The sequence below is a fragment of the Lynx rufus genome, unplaced genomic scaffold, assembly GCF_022079265.1.
Source record: "Lynx rufus isolate CCGP_SWC_20201006 ecotype Redwood Valley unplaced genomic scaffold, mLynRuf1.p SCAF_19, whole genome shotgun sequence".
Lineage (NCBI taxonomy): Eukaryota > Metazoa > Chordata > Mammalia > Carnivora > Felidae > Lynx > Lynx rufus.
Window position 1 is genome coordinate 26,820,860 of NW_025814833.1, and position 27,021 is coordinate 26,847,880.

The 27,021-nt window shown below is 46.7% G+C and overlaps 1 protein-coding gene across 4 annotated transcripts in view; it reads right to left on the reverse strand.

Moving 5' to 3' along the window:
- GPC3 (glypican 3) overlaps nt 1-27,021 on the reverse strand; it is a 424,445-nt gene that overhangs the window by 99,684 nt on the left and 297,740 nt on the right. The window lies entirely within an intron of this gene.

The window sequence follows — 27,021 nt, forward strand, 5'->3', positions numbered from 1 at the left end:
AGAGCAAGGGCCAAAGGCAGCTCGGAGAGATGAGAGCCACGTTAAGGGAGGTCCTGGGCCTCGGTTAGGGGGGCACGCAGAAGGGACCTTAACTCTGAGTGTGCTTTCCACTTAGTGGAAAAAGAAAGGCGCTTGCCTGTTCTTTACCTCTTCGGTCTCCTCCACTTCCTCCTCTCACCATTTCCTGCGGGCTTTGGACCCCGGGTTTCTTTTCAGGAGGCATTCCCAAGTCATGCGCAACATAAATTCGCCCCTCACCTTCTACACCCCCCCACCCCTGCCCAATTATAACAGAATAGTCAGGGTGAGGGCAAATTCATGTTTCTTTTATTCACATTTCATTAAATTTTTTTAATGTTGATTTATTTTTGAGAGAGGAAGAGAGACAAAGCGCGAGTGGGGAAGGGGCAGAGAGAGAGACACAGAATCCGAAGCCGGCTCCGGGCTCCAGGCTCCAGGCTCTGTGCTGTCAGCACAGAGCCCGATGTGGGGCTCGAACTCATGAACCATGAGATCATGACCTGAGCCGAAGTTGGACACTTAACCAACTGAGCCACCCACGTGCCCCTTAATCCCATTTTATTGTATGCTGGGTTTTTTTTTAATGTTTATTTATTTTGGGGAGAGACAGCACAAGCAGGGGAGGGGCAGAGAGAGAGGGAGACACAGAATCCAAAGCGGGCTCCAGGCTCCAGGCTCTGTGCTGTCAGTACAGAGCCCGACACGGGGCTCGAACTCACAAACTGTGAGACCGTGACCTGAGCCGAAGTTGGACACTTAACCGACTAAGCCACCCAGGTGCCCCTTCATCACATTTTAAATTACAAAAATGATAATGTTCATCGTAAACGATTCAAACAGTACAGGAATAAACGAAGCATAAAGTAAAAGTTCCCCACCATCCTATCCTTCCAGAGAGAAGCATGGCTAACAGTTTCATATGTATTCTTCTAGGGGTTTCTACACACTTTTAGTAACACATAATTTTAACCCAAATCGGAAGCATACTAGTCATGCTGAGTCGCAGCTTTTTATCACTTAATGTATATCGTGGACATAGTTCCATGTCACAACACACATGTCTTGTTGTCATTCTTCTGTGTGGCTATGTCATAATTTATTTATCCAATCCCTGATGAACAAATGAGTCACTTCTAATAATGTGCTAATATAAACAACAATGCAAAGAAGATCCTTGTATATCAGTCTTTGCACATTTGCACGAATACCTATAAAGGATCATTTCCTAGACTTTAATCACCTCCTATTTCTAATCCCAAATTACAACATGCAATAAGTAATATTACCGTATTACTGTATAGCACTTTACAAGGCAGTTTCTTATCATCCAGCTGGCTTGAGTTTCTCACCCACACCGCGAAGTGGGTGGGGCAGACATCTTTATCATTTATTACCGAAAATTCCACAACTTCTGAAGACACTGATCTGGTTCTGTTAGGTGTTCCCTTCCATGATACAATGTATCTGCCAGTATGAAAGACATGCTTTGAAAAACATGTGTGGGGGCCGAGGAGGTCAGGACATCTAGTTCTGACTTTCGTAATGAAAAGTTGCCCTCTGAAAAGGAAAATACTTTTTTTAAGTAACCTCTACGCCAAACGTGGGGCTCGAACTCACAACCCCAAGATCAAGAGTCGTGCGCTCTACCACCTGAGCCCGCCAGGAAAATATTTTGTGGTAAAGTTGAAGAGAACATTTGACTGCATTTCTTCTGAAATGATAGCCTAACCTTTTCGGCTTATTTCACTTTGAACGTTAGTGATTAGACAAATCACTGGCCATCGAATACCAATTGCCTTTGGGGGCTATGCTAGAGAAACGCAAAGCAGCATTCTTTATTTATATATCTTGTGGCAATCGGCTTACTAGTCTCCTCTTTTACGTCCACATAATGCTGTTTAAATACCATGTCCCTCCTGATGATAGCAGCAACTTCACTGTCCCTTTCTTTGCACCTACTGACACCTGAAGCAGAGACCCCATTCACAGATAAAGAGGTAGGGCTATTATAAATCTTCGGAAATGAACTTCAGGAATGCATCCCCAGAGACATTTCTGTGGGTTTATTCATATCGAAGCTTGCCGGCCACTTTCATGCCTGCTCCTACAAAACAAAGGTCTTCCTGAAGTTTACGATCCTCATTGGAATAGCGTAAAGACATCTGCCAACGTAGCAATTTTGTCCTATACTTCCTCTTCCAAATCATCTATAAATATGAAATCAAATTAGTCCCGGAGCTGATCCCTTGTAGCCCTCCAGTATTCTTTTCTGCCATTCAGAGAAGCGTCCCTTTCACTCTATTTTTGTTTGTTTGTTTCTTTGTTTCTTATCTCCAAGCCACGATCAGGAGCCAGGACAAAACACTGCTCTCCAATCCCTTGGTGACTCAATTTCGTAAAAACAGCTTTGGGTTGAAAAGCTTGCCAAACTTTTTGAAAGTCGAAATAGCATCCACTGTTCCGCTCTATCCATGTGCTATTTAAATCCTCAGAGGACTTTAGTAAATTAAGCATGGTTTCTGGTTACAGAAGTGTTAGGAAGAGCTGGCCTGTGGCTTAGACCTAAAACTTGCCTTTATTTTACGTATTCTGCAAAGCAGTAACCAAAAGTACCTATCCGACGGACTCTCATAGCGGCTAAAATTTCGTGGGATTGTTTTAAACCTCGGGGTCCTTGTCCTCTCTCCCCTGTTCTCCTTAGCCAGACAAATTATGGAATGGAATCTTAAAAGCAATGAGTGTTGTAATGGAATATTATGCAGACGTTAAAAGAACCTAGTCGATCTATAGGCGGTGACACGGAACCAAATCCAAGATACGCTGTCACAGATTCAAGCAGTGGTCACGAACGTACAGTGTGATCCCATTTGGGGTAAAAATGGTCATGCGTATGCATCACTCGCCTATGCCTTATGCGTGTTCAAATACAGAACATTTTTCAGAAACGGTAATAGCAGTTACCTCTGGTGAGCAAGGGGCGATATTGGGGAACTGTGAATTTTTTCTTTTACATTCTTCCATATCTTTTACTTTTTAAATCTTTATAAAAATTTAATTTTTAATGATTGAAATTTTATCTAGTAATGTTCTTTTTTTATTAAAATTTCTTAATGTTTATTTTTGAGAGAGAGAGAGAGAGAGAGAGAGAGAGGGAAAGAGGGAGACAGAGCAGGAGCGGGGGAGGAAATAGAGAGAAGGAGACACAGAATCCAAAGCAGACTCCAGGCTCTGGGCTGTCAGCATAGAGCCCAACACGGGGCTCGAACCCGCGAACTGGGAAATTATGACCTGAGCCGAAGACGGACACTTAACTGACTGAGCCACCCAGGCGGCCCAGGAGTTAATTTTCATAAAGAGTTATGTCGGCCACGACTAGCAGCCCAGCCTAAAGGTGACTTCTGATGTCAGAACAGATATTTACAGAATGCAACATGCACGATGTCACCCCAGAACACCTTCAAACCTCAGATGCTCATCATCAGGTCACGAACTCTGCTTTGTTAGGTTAAACACCGCCTGTGTGTTTTCTCCTCTTCAACGAGCTAACTCCAACCGGCTTATTTCAAAAGGACAGTAGATCAGTGAGGCTGCGAATATGGATGTACATTATTATGAGTACCTTCTCTCAAAAGGAAGCAGAAAAGTTGTTCAAGGTCTTGCTCACCTTCCCCGCAGGGGCCTAAAAGGCCTTTCCTGAAAGGAACCGAGGGCCTCCGTGAACCACTCCGATTCATCCTGACCCGCAGCCCTTGTGTGTAACTGGATCGTGAGGAGCGTCCTACTTGCTCCCGTTCTTATGTGCATTCCATTCGCCAGCCCATAAAGTCTGTGAGGTCTTCGAGGGCAGAGGCTTGGTTAGTTCTCTTTCGTACTACCCAAAGCACCTCGTGGTACTTACAATAACAATAGCGGTCAGAACCGAACGGTTTCTGTGCCAGATACGGTTCACAGCGCTAAGAAAAAAGAAAACGTGTACTATCTCACTGACTCCTCCGAACAACCCAATGAGACAGACACTATTATTTTCCTTGGAGTTTTTAAAAAATGCTTATTTATTTTGAGAGAGAAAGAGAGAGAGAGAGAGCGTGTACACACGCATGTGTAAGCGGGGTGGGGGGGGCAGAGAGAGAGAGAGAGAGAGAGAGAGAGAGAGAATCCCCAGCAGGCTCTGCGCTCTCAGCACAGAGCCCAACCTGAGGCTCAATCCCATGAACTGTGAGATCGTGACTGAAGCTGAAACCAGGAGTCGCGTGCTTAACCGACTGAGCCACCCAGGTGCCCCAAGACAGACACTATTATTATCAGCCCTGTTTTACAGATGAGGAAACTGAGGTGCAGAGCAGTGAAGTCACCTGCCCAAGAAAGCTGGAGTATGCAACCTTTAGCTGCCTCTGTGACCTTTAAGATTTTAGTTTTTTACGTAATCTCTACGCCCAACATGGGGCTTGAAATCACAACCCCGAGGCTGACAGTCACATGCTCCACTGGAAGGCAGCCCTAGCTACCTCTGTTCTTTTTTTTTTTAAAGTTTATTTATTTTGAGAGAGAGAGAGAGAGAATGCGCATGAGCACGAGCAGGGGGAGGGGCAGAGAGACGGAATCCCAAGCAGGCCCCACACTGTCAGCGCAGAGCCCGGCGTGGGGCACGATCCCGTGAACGGTGAGATCATGACCTGAGCCAAAACCAAGAGTCAGACACTTAACCGACTGAGCCGCCCACGTGCCCCAACTGCCTCTGTTCCTAACCACTGTGCCACTACTGCTCCCTTAGAGATGGTCCACGCTGACTAGACATGTGCCATTTCCTTGTCACACGGCTCCACTGTATGACACAATTCACGGGCTACCCGCGAAGCTCCTCAAGGCTCACCACGGGGCACGCGACGGCAGTTCTCCTCACCTACTCCGCAGACCCCCGAGCTTGCCCTCGAAAACCCTCGGGGAGAAGCCCTGTGTATGGAGTTTCTTCTCCTAAACACAGACCCAACAGTGTCGCTAGTCGGCGAAATATACGCGTCCTTGGGAGATACGGTGTTGAGGTCCGAGAAGCAAAAAATCCACCAGCACCATACCACGAGACAAGCACCAAAGGGGATTTGAAACCTCTGAGGAAAACAGGAAAACGAATGCAAGAGAATGTTGTGTTCAATGACTCCCCGCCTTCGGCACCTTGGCTACAGAAATGTGACATACGTGATGTGCCCTGGGGAATTTTATGTAACACGCATGCTCTGGGCTTCAAGCCCAGAGGGACTCGGTTACGGGTGTCTCCATAGTTTGGCATTAATTAATTAGTTAATTAATGCAGCACTTCATTTCCGTCCTCTCCCTCTGTGCCACGGGCATACGTGGTTCCTGAGAGGCTCTGAATGAGGACAAGCCATTGAAGCGCGGATCCTCACCCACAGACGGCCCAGAGTGTCGGGAATGGGGACGCTGCGGGCCATGGAGGATTTTAACGATGAGTTAGCTACTTAGTGACACTCATCTGTAATTAGATTAATTGTCCTCTCTCAGGAATACTGCTTCCTTCCTAAGCTTTGACGTGGCTCTGGCAGTGAATACCGGCCAGCAGAGAAGAAAAAATGAACAGGGAGAGGAGGTTCCTATCCCCGGAATCTAAAGTTTTCTTAACTGGACATGCTCCATGCGATCTGAGAAGCGTCACCTTTAAGCGTTACACGTGGTGCCTTTGCCTTCTCTCCTCCACTTGGGTATCTGCTTAGCACAAAAGTGAATGCCATAATGCCAAGAAAACCCTATTCGTGAAGTGAAAAGGGGGACATGCTTCTGTTCAGGCAGATTGGTCAGGGATGGGGGAGGAGGGGGGAGACCGGTGCAAAAGCCATAAAGAGAAAAGGAACCTAATTAAAACAGGACATCTGGGCATGCTTGTCTTGGGACAGTTGAAGCAAAGAGAGCACTTGTAGAAGAGGAATAGAGTCAAACAAGCGTAAAATGGGCGATCTTTTCTTCCCATTTCTGTGCTGGCTGAGGCAGCAAGGGTGTAGTGGAAAGAAATCAATGAATTCAAATGTAGAAAACACTGCAAATGGAAGCACTCTTAACAGATCATCTTGTCCGATCCACTCATTGGTAGGTGAAGACACTGAGACCCAGAGAGGGGCTTTTCTAACAAGCACAAGTTGTTAGTATCACAATCCCCTCTTTAGCAGAAATTCCATTCTTTGAAAGGTTCCTGAAATGCACATCGCTGATTTCAAACATGGCTAGCACTGATATAAGACAGGGAGGCTGCTAGAAAATTCACTTTCCTTCTTCCCCTAGGCATTAGAATGGTGGCAAGTGTTTCAGAGCAAGTCTTAGAAGGACTGACTCTCTCCCCCGCCCAAAATATGTGATTTTACAAAAGCTTAATTTGCTGCCAGATTATATAGAGATCTACGAGTAAGTTATAGAGCTCACATTCTCAGAGCGCCATCTTATGGAAAGATTGCGGTATTGCATGCAGCCCCTGATTCATCAGCTCGTTTCTCTGCAAAGTACTCCAGCCACAATAATCACTGTGGAAAAATGGGATAATTGAAGGAGTATAAATAGCTTTCAAAACAAACTAGAGCATCGTATTAAGAGGCCTAAGAAAATGTTCTTCTTTCTATCCAACACGCAGTCTTAATTCACATAAATGAACAGAAAAATAAAGCAAAGGTAAGAATAGCTGAGTTTTGTAAATGCATTTAATAGAGCTAGCAACAGTTTGCTTCTTATTTATTTATGCACGTCTTTACAAGAAAATATTTTCTATATTTCTCGGCACAGCAGTACCACTGGAGAGCAAATTTCAAGCAGGAGAGTGCCAGAAACATGTATCCACCATACTCCACGAAGTACCTCTGTCCTCAAACAATAGCCTTTCAGCGATTAATTACAAATACATTTCAACAGAAAGGAAGCAAAAGCTAGAGAAGAAACCAGAGAGATGTGAACAATCTATATCTCATTGAGTGGGCATTAGCTATAGAAGGGAATAACTGTATTGGAATCTGTTTTGTTTTGTTTTTTTAACCTAGTTTCAAACCTCCCTGTGAGGAGGGACTACAAGATTGGTCTTGGAATATAATCAAGAAGTCATTTAAACCTATAGAAGTGAAGAATATTTTCCAGATGGTGAGGAAAGCGTGAGAAGTTGAGAATCACCCGCCCCAGGGAGAAGAGTCTGGCTGTGGGGAGAGAGAAAATGGGGGAGATGGGATCACCTGAACGTTTGTCTAAAGAAGCAAACTCTGCAGACGAACCTCGAGGTGAGGAGAGAGAAAAGTAAGAAAGGAGGCCAAACTGATTCTTGTGAGAAAGACTCCAGGATAGGCAGGGCCTGGTGTGCGGGGACACCGGTGACAACTGCCTTCTGGGCCGTGAGCCCAACCACCTGACCAGTCAGGATGCGAGGCCAGGACCGGCGGCACCGCTGAAGGGTTCTCTGGGGGGGTGTCCTTGAGGGAGGACATATCAAGGAGGAGAGGACCTGGGCCCAGTTTAACTCTTACAAAACCAGAAAGCGATATATAACTCAGAAGCTCAGTAAGTGGGGGGTAGGGATGTAACAGAACACTGTGTGCAGTGGGGATTTATTAGTCAATCACCCCGAACTCATTTATCAAGTCCCTCTAGACCAGAGAGCTAGCCCAGAAAACCAGATGTTTTCTTGTCCCACTGGAATTAAGCCAAAAGGAAATGATCTTTACCTGTTTTTAAGTTAGTTCTTTTTTTAAGTCAGATTTTAACTCACGGGAATGAATATCAGAGTTGGAAAGAGCCCTTGAAATCATTTAGTCCCACGCCCTCCTCTTACACATGGGCAAACTAGGGCCCAGAGGGACCAAGCAGTAGCCGTTCAAGCTATTATTGGCATCGGTGCTGGTGGGACTTAAATGGGGCTGTAACTCTCCCCCAAATAGAAGAGCCGAGCAGAAGGAGTCAGACCACGGGTCACATACCTCAACGACATCTGAGAGCTTACGAAGACTGCGAGTACAAAATGCGCTTCAGAAGGGTTGGGACACGCGGCGGCGGAAAGAGCACCGGCTTCGTGGTCAAGACACAGGTTCAAAAGCTGGTTCCACCACTTAACCGTGCGCCTTTTGACAAACGATGAAACCCTGCTGGGCTTCGAGTTTCCTCATCTGTAAAATGGGGATGATGCCACCTGCATTGTCTAGAGGACTACCTGATATCCCGAATGCCAGTAAATTAGGATAACACAGGCAATGTGCTTCCAACGGTGGCCAGCATGTCTGGATGAGGGTTGTTATCACGTGAAAGCACTGAACGCAGCGCCCGATGTGCAGGAGGTGTTCAATAAATGTTATTTGTAGAGGACTTCCTGAGACAGGATGAATAAACCTTGCAACGAATAGTCAGGGCAAAGCTTCAGATCCACCCAGGCCTGCGCTGCAGAGACTTAGGATAATGGAAGAGTCTCCATTGTGTTAAGTATGCCCCCGCTAAAGCATGAGTCCATGCAGGGGTACCAGCGGTTTAGGATGAGGGAAGAATGGGCAAGGCCGAAAGCGCTAGAGCTTTCTTTCGTGTTACGATTGCGCAGTGATGTGTGTGTGGCTGGGGCAGAGCGTGTGGCCCTGGCTAAAGGGGACCCTTCAGCAGAGCTGTCCTCACACAAAACTTCCGGGGGAAGGGGACTCCGGGGGGAGGAGGGAGACTTCCCAGACAGGACTTCGAATGGTTCAAAATCAACTGTCATCCATTAAAGAACAAATCATTTTACTGAGGCCCCGGGGCAGACAGCCAGGTTTCACCAGTGACCAACTTGGGATGTCAGAAGCCCGTTCCGCTCACTCGTCCCCCCACATTTCACATCTCTCCTCTCTGTGATACAAAAATCATCTGCTCCCACTTTGCAGAAGTGTCACAAGTAATGAATTAGACGGCTCTTGAAAACACCCACACGCTCTTCAAATCTCTCTCTTCAGAACACTGCATTGTCTGTCTCAGGTCCCCGCAGGGCCCGCAACAAACATCCATTCTTTAATGCGGTGATCTGCAAAATGAAGAAAAGGACCCTCGAAGTCGACCTACAGTCACACTTCACTGACCAGTTTGAGAGGCAGGCGAGTCTGAGTGAGGGAAAACGGGGACTTCTTTTTTCCCTTGTGTTGCCTTTCAAGCATACGGAGTCACACAGCGGAGAGCCTCCTGAATGTTGCTTTGGACGTCCCGCCGAACCTTATTTAATGAGCCACCAGAGATCATGAGGGAAGGACACACTGTTTCCCTGTGAATAGGTACTGCCGAAGTACTTGAAAGGAAAGCTCGACGTTCCTGCCACCGTTTCGCTGTCAGCTCCTCTTGTCTTAGCCGCAGTCGGGTCCAGGCCTCAGGATCCTCACTGAGCACGCTAGGCCTACCAGCCCCTGAGCCAGTGGTAACAGAGGCAGCAAGGTTATCACTCGGCTGACTGGCTCTGGAATTAGTCTTGCTCCTCAAAGCCAGCCTTGCTGGTGTCTGGAGCGAACCCCAGACGTTCAGGCAGGACTTCCTCTTGCCAGCTAGATGGATGTCCCCGGGCCATGCAAACCTAAACTCCGTCCTGGTTTCCTCGTTTGGATTCATCTGTGGCTCGGCCCTCCGCTTTACCCAGTGCCGGGCATACAGTAGGCAGTCAGTAAACGTCTGTTGAACTCAACTGACACCGAAGGCCTCACCCAAAGCTCAGCCTGTATGGTGGGGAGACTCTAACCTACTCTCCCCAGCTCTTGTCAGCTTGGTCCCCTCTGGGGCCTCCCCCTGCCCCAAATCTGCAGTCATTGACTGAGAACCTGACTTACACTGGACTTATGTCTGGGCCTTGCCAGGAAAACCGGCTGCCGTGTCCCATCCACCAGGTGGCACCACTTTGGAAACCAATGCCTACGTGGAGAAAGGCAGGGCTCCTTCCCTGTGCCCCAGTGAGTATCATTATTCAGGTGGTGGGGGCACTTCTCGCCTGGGCCAGCCAGACAGCTGGGTTCCCAGAGCCCAAGCGCCACCCCTTCCAGCCTCTGTCCCATCCCCTCGGGCCAACCAGTGGGCACCCACACGGGCCCATCCATCATACACACCTGCTGGCCACATCAATGCACATCACAAACCCTCTTCTAACAGTGTAAATAAACTTCAGCCCGCTTCTGAGTCTGTGCGATTCTACTGCTAGAAAAACACATCTTCTGATACACCTGTTCAACTTGGTATATCCAAGGCAATAACTTTGAAAGAGTTTCAGGGGCATCTGGCTGGCTCAGTCAGTAAAGCATGAGACTCTTTATCTCAGGGTCATGAGCTTGAGCCCCATATTGGGCGTAGCGGTTACTTAAAAGAAGAAGAAGAAGAAGAAGAAGAAGAAGAAGAAGAAGAAGAAGAAGAAGAAGAAAGAAGCAAGTTTCAAATCTGGTGGTGAAGTTCCTAGGTTCCCAGTTTTGGGGGTCAGAGAAAGGATTTCCTGTGTTCCATCAGAAACAGAATCCATAACTATCCACTCAACACTCCCCTACTAAGCACCAACATAGCCCCGTGCTCAGCCACAGACCCCTGGTGGTTGGACTTCCCGAATTTTCCAGTGTTCTGGCCCACTGTTTCCAATCTGGGCTTGGTGGACCCAATCCTGCCTCTGGCTTTGGCAAACCCGGTCCTCACGAAATGAAGTCTTCAACGAGCGACCGTGTTGGAGCCCCCAGCCAACCTGTGACAGCGGATGTACAGGTGTACTTCTTCCTGCCCAGCTACAACATCACCATCCCGCAAGATGACCTGCGGGGCACGGGCACGGGGTGCTGCTGGGGCCGCCGGGAGGGAGAGGGAGCCCACAAGAATAAGGTGACTCGGTGTCAGACTTGCCCAAGAACACTGGAAAGTCTCGTCTGCAGAGTGGAATGGCTGCTTCTGCCGTCTTCTTCCCCTCCAAGCATTCCCAGAGGCCTGGAATCCGGCCTGCGGTCCGAGCCACGAGGTAGCAGGAGGGACCACGGCCTGCAGGTGTGCCTGCTGGAGGACGGTGGCGACGGCGGGCACAGGCACGGCAGCTAGAACAGAGCCAGCCGCTCGGCCACTTGGCACAGGGGAAGGAGCCTGCCGTCTGCCCGCGTCTGGCCAGCGGAACAGCTGTGCTCGGCCACCCCGAGCCAGGCACTGCCGCTCCCCGGTTGCCGGCGATAAAATAAAACCAAACAACCACGGAGGAAAGGAAAGGTGAACTGAGGTGTCAGGCACGCCCCACTCCAACCGCCCCCGCGGCTGCAGGTGCCCTCAGCTCCTTGACTCTTTGCACCTGCTCTCCCACCGGAACAAGCGGCCCGTTGTGTGAGGCCGAGCGCGTTGAGGTGCCGAGCAAACACGAGGTGACTCTCCCGACCGTAAAGTGGATGGCATTCCAGGAAAACTTTACTAAGCCAAATAAAAGTGATTGTAAAGCACTCGGTCAGATATAAAAGTGCTACATAAATACTTAATAAAAGCTCACAGCAATGCACGCGGGGACAACTAGGTCAGGACTCGGGCTCGCTCTCTAGCCCGGAAGGGTCTCGGAGAGAGCGAAGAACGTCTCGCCCACGCTGGTGTTCTCAGCCGCTTTGTATTCCTTGGCTCTTACCTGCCCTGCGGCCCCAGGCACTTCTCCACATGTAGCTCTCCCCTCACTGATACAGCCCTGGGCTTAGAGCGCGTCTCATTTCAATTCTGGGTGCTTCTGCCAAATATTATTTGCAGCAACAGACCCTGAATTCCATTTCTTTTGCTCAGAAGCCCCACTGGGGTTATGTGGTGCTCTGGGGGGTGGGGGGGGAGATGTTTTCTTTCAGGTTTAATTATAGGAATTTCACCCCGAACTCTCCAATATCGGAAACGAAGGGCCACTCCGACAACATCTCAGCCCACCCACCCGCACCCCTGCCGCCCCAGAGATGCCTGGAGGAGTCAAATGAAGAGTTCACTGCTGTCCTAAGGACAACAATTATACCCTGGGGCTCCTTTTGACGCACTTTTGCTTTGGTCTGTTTGGAAACCATCAGGGAAGCAACTGGAAATTCCCAGCCATCGTGGTGGCGGCGTTACGGTATTCCTCCTCCTTTCAGACTCCCTCCCCGTCCAATATCCTTGTCATGGGATCTCACAGCCTGCTAGGGCTAGAAGGAGCTTTTGAGGCCGATCTGCCCGACCCCTTCATTTTATAAATGAAAGAAAAAGGTGAAGGGCAGTGACTCGCCCAAGGTTGCAACCTAGGACCCAGGCTGGACTTCCAGAACAGGGCTGAGAGGGCCTCTTCTTACGTGGGCTCCAAAGCTCCATAGGGGATACACAGGCAACGTCTTTACTACAGGAGCTGTGTGTGTAGAGGAGATTGAATGGAGGGCTAGCCTCAGATGGTCATCCCCTGTCTCCCAGGGGATGTCACTCTATAGCCTTGAGTGGCTCTGAGAGCAGAGAAGCCGGGTAGGAAAGGCAGGAAACGCATTGCTATGTTAGCTGGCTCGGCCCCGGGGAGAGCCCAAGGAAAGGACAGGATTTAGCAGCACAAGCCAGGGGAAAGCTGGACACGACACCCACTCCGGGTCTGCTGGACTGGACAGAAAAGCAAGTGTACATCAGGATTTCCATCAAAAGCAGAAAGAAGGAAGGAGAGCTTTGGTCCCATGAAGGAGAGAAGCCAGGCGTTTGCTGGGCAGGGCAGTGTAGTGGGTAGAAGGGCACAGACTACCTGAGTTTTGGATCCCAACTCCCTAGTGCTGTGGCTTTGGGTTAGTTACTTAACCCCATCAGTGAAACGAGGGCAATGGGAACGTCCCACTCCAAAGGCTAATGTGAGGATAACTCAGTTAATGCACACAAGGGTGCCGAGTGCAGTGCCTGGCACGTGGGAAGCACCATAGAAATGCTATGATTATCACGACCCACCGCTGTTGTTTCAGTCCTACCTTCTGAAGTCGTGCTGCGACCGTAGGAGTTGGAGGTGAGGGAAGAGAGATGTGATCGAAATGTCTTGGGGAGGAAATGGTGAGAAAAGGTCAAAAGTGCGGGCAGAGACACCAGCAGACTTGGTGAGCGGCAACGCTCCCAGACCGCCTCTGGCCCTCCGACGGAAGGTCCCTACAACTGCGCCTCTCTTCCAGATTTGGTGGCTGTTAGAGGCATAGCTGACAGCGGGTGACCAACCGTCTTGCTCTGCCTGAGACTGACGACTCAGAACCTCCCGTGCCCAACAGGGGACGTTCTCAGGCAAACTGGGTCAAGTTGATCCCTGTCGGGGCCACATGGTGTTTGCTACTCAGGATTACTACTTGTTATGGTCAGACCAGCCGCCATCCGCGGGCATTTGGAAAAGCTGGGTTATCCAGAAGCCACGTGTAGTGATATTTGAAAGTGTATTTATTTATTTTGAGAGCGAGCGCACACACGCACACGTACGCAAGTGAGCAGGGGAGGGGCAGAGAGAGGAGAGACGGAATCCCAGGCAGGCTCCGCACAGTCAGCGCAGAGCCCGGCCGGGGCCTCGAACCCACAAGCCACGAGATCATGACCTGAGCCAAAGTCGAGAGTTGGACGCCTAACCGACTGAGTCACCCAGGCGCCTATAATGTGTGGTGATTTTTTTTTAAAAAAATTTAATGTTTATTTTTATTTCTGAGAGAGAGAGAGAGAGAGAGAGAGAGAGAGAGAGAATAAGCGGGGAAGGGACAGAGAGAGAGAGGGAGACACAGAATCCGAAGCAGGCTCCAGGCTCCGAGCGGTCGGCACAGAGCCCAACACGGAGCTCGAATTCACGAACAGCAAGATCATGACCTGAGTTGAAGTCGGACGCCCGACCGACTGAGCCACCCAGGTGCCCTGTATAGTGATTTTTAATGGGACTTTCCTCAAGGTCTATGAAGTGAGGGAAAAAGTGTTTCTTAAGTAAATGGATTTCACCAGGGGAACGTTAGCCAACTTGAGGATGATGGTCTTTAGCAGGACATTCACCCAGAATGGCCTCATTACCACTGGTTCTTATCTGTTGATTCTCTGATGCAGGCTGTCTTTCTCCAAGCTCTGTTCCCAGTGCTGTTATTACATGTGTTTGAAATTAATAAAACTACATTTATTTTAAAATGGTCTGTCACTCGGACTTTTCATTAATTTAAACTGATGCTACCAATCCCTCAAAGTATTGCCTTATCCAGGGCCAACCGGTTTATTTAGCACCATGGATGGACTTGTTTACAAATAGAATTTGTGGGGGGCGCCCCGGTGGCTCAGTCTTAAGCTTCCGACTTCGCCACAGGTCATGATCTCACAGTTTGTGAGTTCGAGCCCCGCGTCGGGCTCTGTGCTGACAGCTCAGAGCCCGGAGCCTGCTTTGGATTCTGTGTCTCCCTCTCTCTGTCCCTTCCCCGCTTATAATCTGTCTCTCTCTCTCTCTCTCTCTCAAAAGTAAACAAGCATGAAAGATTTTTAAAAATAAAAATAGAATTTGTGGGGAATAGGTGGATTTTCTTAAAGAAAAAAATCAAAAATAGTATCTCTGGAAAGATTCATAGAGAGAAATACTCAGGAAGCTGCTAAAGCGTTTGTAAACAGAGCTCACCCAGTAGTTGTTAATTAGCCAGCACACAGTTCCATTTATTCAGGGCAGAACTTCCCTCCATATCTGATCTACTTTTCTACATTAATACCTAGTCAATGCAGGGCACTTTATAATTTTCAAAGATATTTCAAATGCATTTTGTCATTGGAGGCTTGCGGCAACACTTAGGTAATAAAGAGGAGGAATTAATGTCACCATTTCACAGGAGAAGAAAACAGAACACAGAGAGTTGAAGCAACCTGTCCAAAGGCACACAGTGATACCACAGGGAAGCTAGATCTGGTCCTCACGTTTGTTTAGCCACAAGTACGTTTGTCAGTTCATCCACCGAATTCATTGTGGATGGAGACGTTACTCTACGCCACGTACAGCTAGCCAATGCGGATATTCAGGCAGAAGACGGAGCTAGCAGAAAAAGACACATGTGAAAGCTCCTAATACAGGGGAACTGGGGATATGCTAGAGGAACACCTAGGTGCTGAGGGGTCCATAACCCAGACTAGAACATGGGGCAGGAGGATTTGGGCTCTTCAGAAGACATGCCGTTGAGTTAAAGATAGGTAGGGGTAGGGGCGCCTGGGTGGCTCAGTCTGTTGAGCGTCCGACTTCGGCTCGGGTCATGATCTCACGGTTCGTGAGTTCGAGCCCTGTGTCGGGCTCCGTGCTGACAGCTCGGAGCCTGGAGTCTGCTTCGGGTTCTGTGTCTCCCCCCCCTCTCCCCCTCCCCTGCTTGTACTCTTGTCTGTCTGTCTCTCTCTCTCTCAAAAATAAATAAGCATTAAAAGAAAATTAAAGATAGGTAGGGGTAAGCCAGTCCAACAGCCCTTTTTCTGGCCCCTTCTGGAATGGTCCCTGTCCTAATCCTCCCTAATCGTATTTGGAGATAAAGTTTTCAGCCTGAGCTGTTGTGTAGCACCACATGCTACATGTCCCTCCAATCCAAAGCTGATGTGCCCCAACCTCAGGTGAGGACAGGTTAGTCTGGCTCCTGTTAGAACAGAGATTCATCCTGGTTCGGGCCTGAAGCTGTGCCCGGAAGCAAGAAGAGGGATGAAATGAGCAAATGAGCGGCTCAAACTAGGCAAGGGTTCATGGTTTGGGTGCTTTTCAAGATCATCTGGCATGGAGGTCACTAAAATATGAGAGGGCAAAGAGTAGAAAGCTCCACATGACACAGGAGCTACAAATTAAAAGGTTTCCTTCACGGGGAAATGAAACTTCATCATAAGGGCGACCAGCCCAAGGATCAAAGCCACGCTCACGTAAAAGAATAAAATTCATTGGCTTGAGAAATTGGGAAATCACAACTGATTTTAATGATCTCTCTCCTTTTCCAAAAAGGTTAAGCCAAGGGTGACAAAAAGGACATTAGAGCCTTGGGCAACTCGACTTGACCTGGAGCTAGACCCGTCCTGCTTTCTAGTGTAAGTCATCGAGGACGATTCCCTGTGTGAATTACAATTAAGAAGTCCTAGGAGAAGCTCTTTAAACCACCTTTGCTATAAAATGCAGTATGAAGGGTGGAAGGCCAGCCCAGTACCTATGCTTAGCTGCAGTGACTTTCGCTTGCTCCCCAATGGACTCACATGCCCACCAACTAGGACCAAGGTGCTGCAACCAAACGTGCACCAACTGGGACCAAAGATGGAGTGTTTTGTTTGTTTGCTTTTGCAGGAAGGAGAGGAAATAAATTAAAAATAAGAGGGAGTGGGTGAAGCTGTCTTCCTGAAGAATTAAGAAATGGGTCATTGAACAGAGCTGAAATGAGGCTTGGCTGCATCTACCTTCTGGGGAAGAACTGTGAGGGCCTCTTCACAGGCTTCTTTTATTGAACAACAGCGATACTAGTTTACCACTTTTTTGAGTATTTATTTTGAGAGAGAACGAGAGCACAAGTGGGGGAGGGTGCAGAGAGAGAGGGAGAGAGAGAATCCCAAGCAAGCCCTGTGCTGTCATCATAGAGCCCCAGAAGCGGGGCTCGAACCCACGAACCGTGAGATCATGACCTCAGCCGAAATGAAGTCAGACGCTCAGCCGACTGAGCCACCCAGGTGCCCCGTGGCTACCATTTCTTGAGGGCCTACTGTGTTCCAGGCACTATGCTCTGCATTTCACAATCTCTCTGAATTCTCTCAGCAGTCTATTAAGGTAGAAATCATCACTTGCATTGCACAGATGGGGAAACAGGGGCTCAGGGAAGAGAAAAAGCTAGTGCATACTAGACCAGAAATTCAAACCGTGGCTCGCTGATCCCAAAGGTATGGGCTGAAACACGACTCCACTGTGTCTTATGATTGCCATGTCATGTTGAGATTTGCCTCCGTGTACTTTTTGTTAACCCCCAACCGTTTGGCTATATGTCTATCGGTGAAAGTCATCAAAAACTCCAACGATATTTTTGCCCTTGCTTAAGCAGAGGAGGAAAGGACAAAACCTGGAGAGCTGAGTTTCTTTTAAAGGAGCCGCCAAGAGCTCGTACCCTGGGGGAAGAACCGGGGCCACAGGCAGTAAAGAAGTGGCACCTGCCCGACACTTCCTGTGCCCCGCAAGGGAGAAGAATCACTACCACCATGGGGCGCCTGGCTGGCTCAGTCGGTTAAGCGTCCGACTTCAGCTCAGGTCATGATCTCACCGTTCGTGGGTTCGAGCCCTGCATCGCGCTCGGTGCTGACAGCTCAGAGCCCAGTGTCTCTCTCTCTCTCTCTCTCTCTCTGCCCCTTCACTGCTCACGCTCTCTCTCTCTCTCTCAAAAATAAATAAACTTTGGGGCGCCTGGGTGGCGCAGTCAGTTGAGCGTCCGACTTCAGCCAGGTCACGATCTCGCGGTCCGTGGGTTCGAGCCCTGCGTCGGGCTCTGGGTTGATGGCTCAGAGCCTGGAGCCTGTTTCCGATTCTGTGTCTCCCTCTCTCTGCCCCTCCCCTGTTCATGCTCTGTCTCTCTCTGTCCCAAAAATAAAAAAAATAATAATAAATAAATAAATAAATAAATAAACATTAAAAAAAATCACTACCACCACGACATTTACAACAACAAGGGAGTCGGAGCAGGCAAAGGGCAGGCCCACTGGTGGGAGGCTCCCAATCAAGGCTTCTCTGACAGATCTTTCCCTGTCCTTCACACAAGCGAGTCTCAAGAGTCTGTTTTCTTTGATACTTAGTGACTGACTACCAGCAGTAGCCCTCCTGGGTCAGAGTAATTGGGTGAAAATGTTTTGGGTGTGTTTCAGGTGTTTGTGGAGGTCAGAAGCTTTATTCTTTTTAAGTTTATTTTGAGAGAGAGAGCGTGAGCAGGGGAGGGGCAGAGAGAGAGAGGGAGAGACAGATTCCCAAGCAGGCTCTGAGCTGTCAGCACGTGAGCCCAACGTGGGCCTGAACTCACAAACCGTGAGATCATGACCTGGGCCGAAATCAAGAGCTGGATGCTTAACCTACTGGGCCAACGCACCCCAAGGTCAGAAGCATTCTGATGCAGTGACACAGGAATTGTGTTTAAAAAATTTTTTTTTAATGTTTATTTTTTAGAGAGAGAAAGACAGTGTGTGTGCGGGGGAGGGGTGCAGAGAGTGGGAGACACAGAATCTGAAGCAGGCTCCAGGCTCTGTGTCAGCACAGAGCCGGATGCAGGGCTCGAACCCACAGACCGTGAGATCATGACCGGAGCCGAAGTCGGACACTTAACTGACTGAGCCACCCAGGCACCCCGACACTGGAATTGTTAAAGGAGATTGCCCAACTGCCTTCTCAGGAACAGGTCAGGGGACTCATCCTGCCCAGCAGCCTTGTTTCAATCAATTCTCCACCTACCTTACATGTTCTCTGGGAGGTGAACATAAAGTAATGACAGATTTCAAATTCCTAAACATCTACCACTATGTATACACCCCAAACCGTGTCATGTCCATCAGTGACTGTGACATTACTTAAAACATTTCTGGAACTCCTCTTTGGAAATCCCATTTGAGGCCGATCACAGTGTCACAAGAAACGAACAGCCCCATTATTTCACCTTCTTGTTCCAAAGGGACCCCGCATGGTATGAACAGGCTCGATCAGCTACCCCATTCAACCGTTTGGTTCCAAAAGACTTGTAGATATTTTCCTCCAAATCCAGTTTACCTTTACAGGAGGAGTGGCCTACACTTCTTCACCCTTGCTCTGGACATTTATTTATCTGGCCTGCTCGGCCAAACTATAATGACGTGGTAACATCAGCAACAGCTATCGTGTATTCAGTGCCTGCGTGCTAGAACACATCTCCACAACGATGCTGTAGAGTAAGTATCATCCCCATCTGACAAATCAGGTAACAGAATTTGATGTCCAATGACCTGCCCGAAGCACGCAGTGTCTGAACGGAGATGAAAATCTCCATCTGCATCATTCTAAAGACTGCACTCTTCCCAAGATGCACCTGTCACCTGACTCCTGTTTGCTAACCTCTCGGGGTCTTTCTACCATAATCCTCAGCCTGCACCACTGAAGATAAGCTGGCTGAGAACCAGCAACTGACAGGCCCCAAAGGCTGGCCATATGCCCTCAAGGCTTTTCCCAAAGAAGATGTAGAAAAAGGTTTTGAGGACTGGCGGCATCCATATAATCAGTCTGTGACCTACCAATGCACTTGCTTTGAGGGGGAAATAATATTTAGAGTGTATGTTAAATGAGTAATTTCTTAAAGGCAGCTATAGTCCTTCATGGACACATCTCCTAAGCTTTCTGGGCTATAAGAGCTCTGGTTCTCTGAGCCATGATCATAAGATGAGGCTGGCCTTGCCCACCATCAGAATCACATTTCGAAGGGCAATTGGGAGGTGGTATTTATTTGTTGAGGATATGGGTATCCTGAGACTGGCCCTGAAGGGCCCCAAACGTTCTCTATATAATGAACTGATCCAATTGAGCACAGGAAGGGCTGGCCTAAGTACTAATAGGACACAATCTGTTTATAGTAATAAGCCGTGGGTCTTTAACAGGTGGTTACGGACATCAATACTGAGCCATGAAAATATGTCCTGGTACTTCAGACATGAGAGTAGTCAGGTGCAGCCCATCCCGGATCCCAGACGTGGTACACCATGTTAAGCTGTCAGTCTGTGGGATAAGCTGGGTTTTTCTCAATTCTGAAGGCAGAGCGACTATATGCGACACCATAATCTTAAGGGATAAGTGTCACGTATTGCCATAGAGTAGGTCCTGAAAAATACCTGTCACTAAACACTACTTTTGAGATAAAGCTATGATGAAAAATATGCCAATCTAAGCTCTCAGAGGGATTATTACACAGAGGTACACTCCAAACTTATCTGATGTCTTACCTCACTGGGATTTTAAAAAGTCTTCAGCTGCCATAAATACTTCATGCTCTACCAAATCAAGTCCTCCTCTACATGACCCAGTTTTCCTTCAAAGCCTCTCCACGAATAATCTGGACTTACCTGAAGCGAGGTAGGAGATGTGAACTGCCGTGCTAGCAAGCAGGAGGGTGCTTCAGTACCTTCATTCTAGGGCATGCACTCAGGCTAACTAACATAGCAGTTCCCCAAATCAGAAAGAACCGAGCGTATGCTTCCGCTTCCAGGAAAACTAAAGCAAAAATGAAATCCAAAAATGTCTGTGGGGGACCAAGAACTGTAGGGCTAGGCAAACATTCTCTCCTCTTGCCAGTAAGCAGAGCTTCCTGTGGGGCAGGGGCCAAAGGAAGAACTAGCCACAGAAAGAAAAGAGCTGGGATGCAGAAGACGATGCTAAAGTTTCTAATCCCCAAACCATCATGACAGGGGCCGCTAAGAAGAGCCACCGGGCCTTGACCTTGGCATGATTTTAGTCTGCCCTATGCCTAAACAAACTTCCGATCAAATGACTTTAGGACATGAATCAATGCCTTTGAATATTATGTCCACGATCCACTGTTTACTTTTTTCTTCCTGTGCCCTCTTCCTTTTGGCTCTGTAGTCTGTCTCGTATATTTCCTTCCCCGTTGGTACTTCCATTGGCTGTGCCATATTTAAAGTTGTATGGGGGCTCCTGGCTGGCTCTGTCAGTGGAGCATGTGACTCTTGATCTTGGGGTTGTCAGTTTGGCCCCATGGCGGGTGTAGAGATTACTTTAAAAAAAAAAACAAAAATCTTTGGGGGGCCTGGCCGGCTCGGTCAGTGGAGTGTGTGGCTCTTGATCTCGGGGTTGTGAGTTTGAGCCCTATGCTGGGGGTAGAGATTATGTAAAAATAAAATCTTTAAGGAAGAGAAAAAGTTGTACATGCACTGCCCTGAGCCATTAGGAGGAAAGCCACCACCTAAACCTAAAACACAAACAAGCAAAACCCAAATAACAAATAACCTATTTTAGCATGAGAGCATGGGAGCTATAGACAACAACTGGTGTATATCACTACCTTGTTTGGATGTGACTGCAATGAGCTGTGCATGCGTACATGTGCGTCTGAATATGTATACACTGTTGCCTGTAGGTCTTATCTTCACCTAATTCCTTCACTGTCAAACTGAAGATTGTGAAGTTCTTCCCATTTTGTTACGTACACCAAATGAAAGACTTGTTAGTGCTAGAAATTGGTCCCTTTCCACCAAAGTCCTCAAAACAGAGGTTTGTTTTTTAAATGTTTTTATTTATTTATCTTGAGAGAGAGAGAGAGAGACAGAGAGAGCATGAGCAGGGTCTCAGCAGGGGCTGAGGGAGAGAGAGGGAGAAGAGAATCCCAAGCAGGCTTCACACTGTCAGTGCAGAGACTGACGCGGGGCTCGAACTTATGAACTGTCACATCATGACCTGAGCCAAAATCGAGAATCAGAGGCTTAACCGACTGAGCCACTCAGGCGCCCCTACATAATGTTCTTAAAATAAATGCATTAGCATTCCCCTTTCTCTGCATCCTTGCCAACATCTGTTGGTGGGAATGCACAGTGGTGTAGTCACTCTGGAAAAAAGTATGGAGGTTCTTCAAAAAGTTAAAAACAGAACTACCCTAAAACCAAGCAATTTCACTACTAGGTATCTATCCAAAGGATACAAAAATGCTGATTCGGAGGAGCACATACACCCCAATGTTTCTTTTTTAATTTTTTAATGTTTATTTATTTTTGAGAAACAGAGACAGCATGAGTGGGGGAGGGGCAGAGAGAGAGAGGGAGACCCAGAATCTGAAGCAGGCTCCAGGCTCTGAGCTGTCAGCACAGAGCCCGATGTGGGGCTCGAACTCACGAGCCTTGAGGTCATGACCTGAGCCGAAGTCGGACGCTCAACCGACTGAGCCACCCAGGTGCCCTGCACCCCAATGTTTATAGCTGCGCTATCAACAATAGCCAAACTATGAAAACAGCCCAAATGTCCATTGACAAACGGATAAAAATGTGGTATATATAGAGATCTATATCTATATCTACATCTATATCTATATCTATATCTGTATCTGTATCTGTATCTAGATAGAACTTCACCATCTTCAGTTTGATGGTAAAGGAAAGAAGTGAAGATAAGACCCATAGGCCACAGAGTGTGTGTGTGTGTGTGTGTGTGTGTGTGTGTGTGTGTTTATTGTGTGTGTATATATATTTATATATAATGGACTACTACTAGGCAATGAAAAAGAATGAAATCTTCCCATTTGCAACGTGGATGGAACTAGAGTGCATTATGCTAAGCAAAATAAGTCAGAGAAAGACACATATCATATTTCACTCATATGTGGAATTTGAGAAACACAACAGATGACCATAGGGGAAGGGAAGGAAAAATAAGATAAAAACAGAGAGGGAGGCAAACCATAAGAGACTCTTAAATATAGAGAACAAACTGAGGGTTTCTGTAGGGGAGGTGGGTGGGGGGGATGGTTAAATGGGTCATGGCGTTGAGGAGGGCACTTGTTGGGATGAGCACTGGATGTCATATGTAAGGATCACTGGGTTCTACTCCTGCAGCCAAGATTACAGTGTGTATGGTAACTAAGTTGAATTTAAAGAAAAGAATAAAATAAAATAAAATAAAATAAAATAAAATAAAATAAAATAAAATAAAATAAAATAATAAAACTAAAATAAAATAATAAAACTAAACTAAACTAAACTAAACTAAACTAAACTAAAATAAAATAACTGCATTATGGGAATGTCTGGTTGGCCCAGTCAATCGGGTGTCTGACTCTTGATTTCGGCTCAGGTCATCATGTTGTGGTTTATGGGATTGAGCCCTGTGTCGGGCTCTACACGTACAGTGTGGGGCCTGCTTGGGATTTTCTCTCTCCCTCTCTCCCAGCCCCTCCCCTGCTCACACATGCTCTCTCTCTCAAAAAATAAAATAAACTTAAAAATTAAGTAGCTTATGAAAACAATCAACTATTCTCCCTCACCTTTCCTAGATTATAGGGACCAAAAGAAGATATTTTTTGCTCTCATTTTTAAAATTATATTCCATATGTCAGGAATTGGGTGTTAAGGGATGATCTCATGCTCACTCCCACTGATTGATATGCCACAGTCTATCCATCCAACCCAGTACAAGAGAGAGAAAAATAGTCTCCTTACCCTACTTGTCTGCAATAGGTTTTGCGATAGGAACAAAAATCCTTGAAAATTAAAACAATTGCTTTGTATATTCCTGCTTTGGCCTTTCCAATTAAGCAGAGTAATTCTGAAGAGGCATTATGAACATGGGAAGACTTGTCTGATCAGTGGAAATAAGCGTGCGTTACACACATGGTGTGTGTGTGTGTGTGTGTGTGTGTGTGTGTGTGTGTGTGTAATTTCTCAGGTGAAATGCGAGGTAAGATCACAGAGGAGGGAGAGGAGGCACCTTCAGTGAAATCTGCCCCTGCACATCTCAGGGAGTATATTCTCTAATGCCAGGTGCCTCACGTATTCCACTGAGAGAGTCCCAGAGTCATCCTGAGCAAACACAAAATAGATACTGATTTGTTATGTGCAGAAGTGGCTATGTGGAACTGCCAAGAAGATAACAGCAAAAGCAACATGACAAGGAGCAAGACCAGCCAGGACTGAATCACAAAGGGGGCTAAGGTGTCATGCCACAAAGTACAAGTCCTTACATATACAGAACTGATAAGCTTCAAAATCGCTAGGGACGCATAAAACCCTATGGGAGGTGTGCTGATGGTAGGAGAAGCTACTTGACCACACACATACGGCTGAGAGAAAAACACTCGGGAGAATGACTGCAAAGGGGTGTAAAGAGGAAAGGTGAAGGAGAGGCTAGCATTTAGGTGGTGGTCCAAGATGATGGCGCTGGGAGACCTGAAGGTTTGGCTGCCCTGTCCTCAAGGTTAAGGGTGAGCCATGCGGAATCCAGAGGTGGTGAGAGAAGCCTGATAGAGCTCAGGGTTCACGTGAAAATGGGTGGAAAACCGATGACGGTGGATAAACAAAATGTGCCATATCCAGACAATGCAATATTATTTGGCCATAAAAAGGAATTAAGTACTGATACATGCTTCATTGTGGATGAACCCTAAAAACATTATGCTAAGTAAATGAGTCTATTTATATGGAACATCCAGAATAGGTAAATCCATAGAGACAGAAAGCGGACTGTTGGTTGGTTGCCATGGGCTGGGGGAAGCGGGGAATGGAGAATGACTGCTAATGAGGACAAGCTCTCTCTTTGGAGCGATGCAAAGGTCTTAAAACTAGACAGAGGTGGTGATTATACAACATCACGGATGTACGAAATGCCACTGAATTGTATACCTTACACAGGTTAATTTTATGTTATGTGAATTTCACCTCAATTACACACACGCAATCAATAAGGAGGGGTAGAGCCTCTGTTTTGACACCGCTGAGGGGAACTCTCCCTGGACTGCTTCTCGTTAAGCTGTAAACTCCTCAGCAGGAGCAGGCACTGGATTCTACTTATCACTATGCCCCACAGGGCCCAGTGTATGAGAAGTGCTCAGTCTTTGCTGCAGGAACCTGAATGATCAGATGCTAAATGTACAGACAACATCGCATTTTTTTCAAACTAGCAGTTTTTGAACACGTGTAAGTTTAAGTAGCTCCTGTTACACTAATTTAAAGACAAACTTGATTTAAACAGTACAGTGGGGCTTACCTTCCAGAGGGTATCAAACCATCCGGAAGAAGAATGAAAATTTTAGTCCGTGATCCAGATATTTAGCCTCACAGTTCTCAAAGGGTGTGTGAGGATGTTTTTACTACACTGCTTACTCTTCATACAGGTATTTTCAGCACCAATGCAGGCAAAGCCTACGTTTACCTGTTAAGCCCAGGGTTAACGCACTCCCATGAGATCCTTTATGCTTCTCTTGGTCCCAGGGATTCTCTAACTGAAATTCTCCGTAGTTTGACAGAGGCAATTGTACGAAAGCTCTGCCTATACGATACATGGTAGCTCAGGTCGAAAGCGCGTACCCTCACATGAGCCAAGTTCACTAATTCCAAGATTTCTCTGCTAAATCCCAGAATCCAATGTTTATCTCAAGCCAAGATGGGGTGCGGGGTGGGTTGTGGGGGGGAGGTTACGAGGACAAATAGCAGCTTTATGTGCTACTCCGTCAGACTAGATCTGTGGAAACATTCTCTTCGTTCATGTTTTAATTGATTAGTTTCATAAGAGCCAACAATTGAAAGGATGTGAAATACGACCATATTTAGAGAAACAGTGGTTTGAACTCTTTAAAAGTTGAGTGGTCTATATGTACATGTGTAGAAGGAGGGTATAAATAGCTCTGACAACCCAGCTGACATGGATATTGATCCATATTTTCTTTAGTATCAATATGTTCCTTTTAATCAGGTGTCTCCACTGACAAGTCTCATTTCCCTTCAGGATCCTTGATTTTCATACATTTTCTTGACTGAGAGTAAAATACTTTGAAAGGAATATAAACCCAACCTGTAACTATAACAAGGTTACAACTGATTTGGCCATATGAAGTGGCAACTGTTACTTAAGACTAAACGAAATGAGAAATTCAAAGAAAAGCTCTGGAAAGACATTTTACTATCGATGAGATGTGCGGTGTGAAGTTAATCTTTATAAATGGTACAAATGGAGGGCACACATGTCCTCAGGCTACAGAACTCTGTACTACTAAATGTATATCCTTGAGTAACTTTTTTTTTAAATCTAGTTTGACACTATTCCCTAGTCCAATCATCGCATTAGGTCAGTAATTTAAGTATAGGTTAATTATAACCTGAGGTTACTAACCAAGAGTTACTTCCTGGATTATATTACCCTTCTATCTGCAGATATGTTTGATTTCCTTACTTCCTTTCTCCCTCCCTCCCTCCCTCCCTCCCTCCCTCCCTCCCTCCCTCTCGACCTTCCTTCCTTCCTTCCTTCCTTCCTTCCTTCCTTCCTTCTTGCCCTCCCTCCCTAGATACCACCTATCAACCATAAAATTTGTTTTGAAACAACAGACTTTTCAGAAGGGGTTTGGAATAATAGCTTTTCTCGATACTATTTGTTTTATGTTATTATTTTGTTTGATACCATGAGATATTTAAAGCTAGCAAATTAAACAAAAAATACTTCAGTTAACAGAGTTCTTTTAATGGTGCAAAAGTTCATTTCACTAATTTTTAGGCTCATTCAAATTTAGCAGGCTTTGGATTCCATCATTTGAGAGAAGAGGACTTTCTTGATTCTCGGGACACATCCTTCATGAAAGTATACTGTGCATGAAGTAGTTTATATGAGCAAAATTCAATTTAAAAAAATCTCACCGCAGGGGTACCTGGGTGGTTCAAGCGGTTAAGCGGCAGACTCTTGATCTCAGCCCAGGTCATGATCTTGCAGTTCGTAAGATCGAGCCCACCACGAGGCTCCATGCTGACACTGTGCGGAACCTGCTTCTGATTCTCTTTCCGCCCCTCCCCTGCTGATGTTCACTCTCTCTCAAAATGAATAAATGAACTTAAAAACATTTTTTTTAAATCCCACCAGGGCACCTGGGTGGCTTCGTTGGTCGAGCATCTGCATCTGACTCTTGATTTCAACTCAGGTCATGAGCTCACGGTCATGGCCCTGAGCCCCACGTTGGGCTCTGTGCTAAGCGTGGAGACTGCTTGGGATTCCCTCTCTCCCTCTCTCTCTGCCCCTAACCTGCTTATGCGTGCTTGCTCTGTCTCTCTCCCTCAAAATAAATAAAAGAAACTTTGGAAAAAAAATACCACTGATTCAAAAAACACAGGCCTGGGAAGAAATTCTTTTGAATTAACTAAAACTGGATCATCTGATTTTGTTTTTCTTAAAGAGCAATAGGAGATACATCCATCAGGATTATAACATTTGGCCTTAAACAAACACAACAATAGAGAAACCAGTATTAGCACCTGATATATAGTAGGTGCTCAAATATTTGTTAAATGAGTAAATAAATGAATACATTAACAAATAAATGTACTGTCAACTAAAGTTTCTTCTTTAAGGACAGACCATGG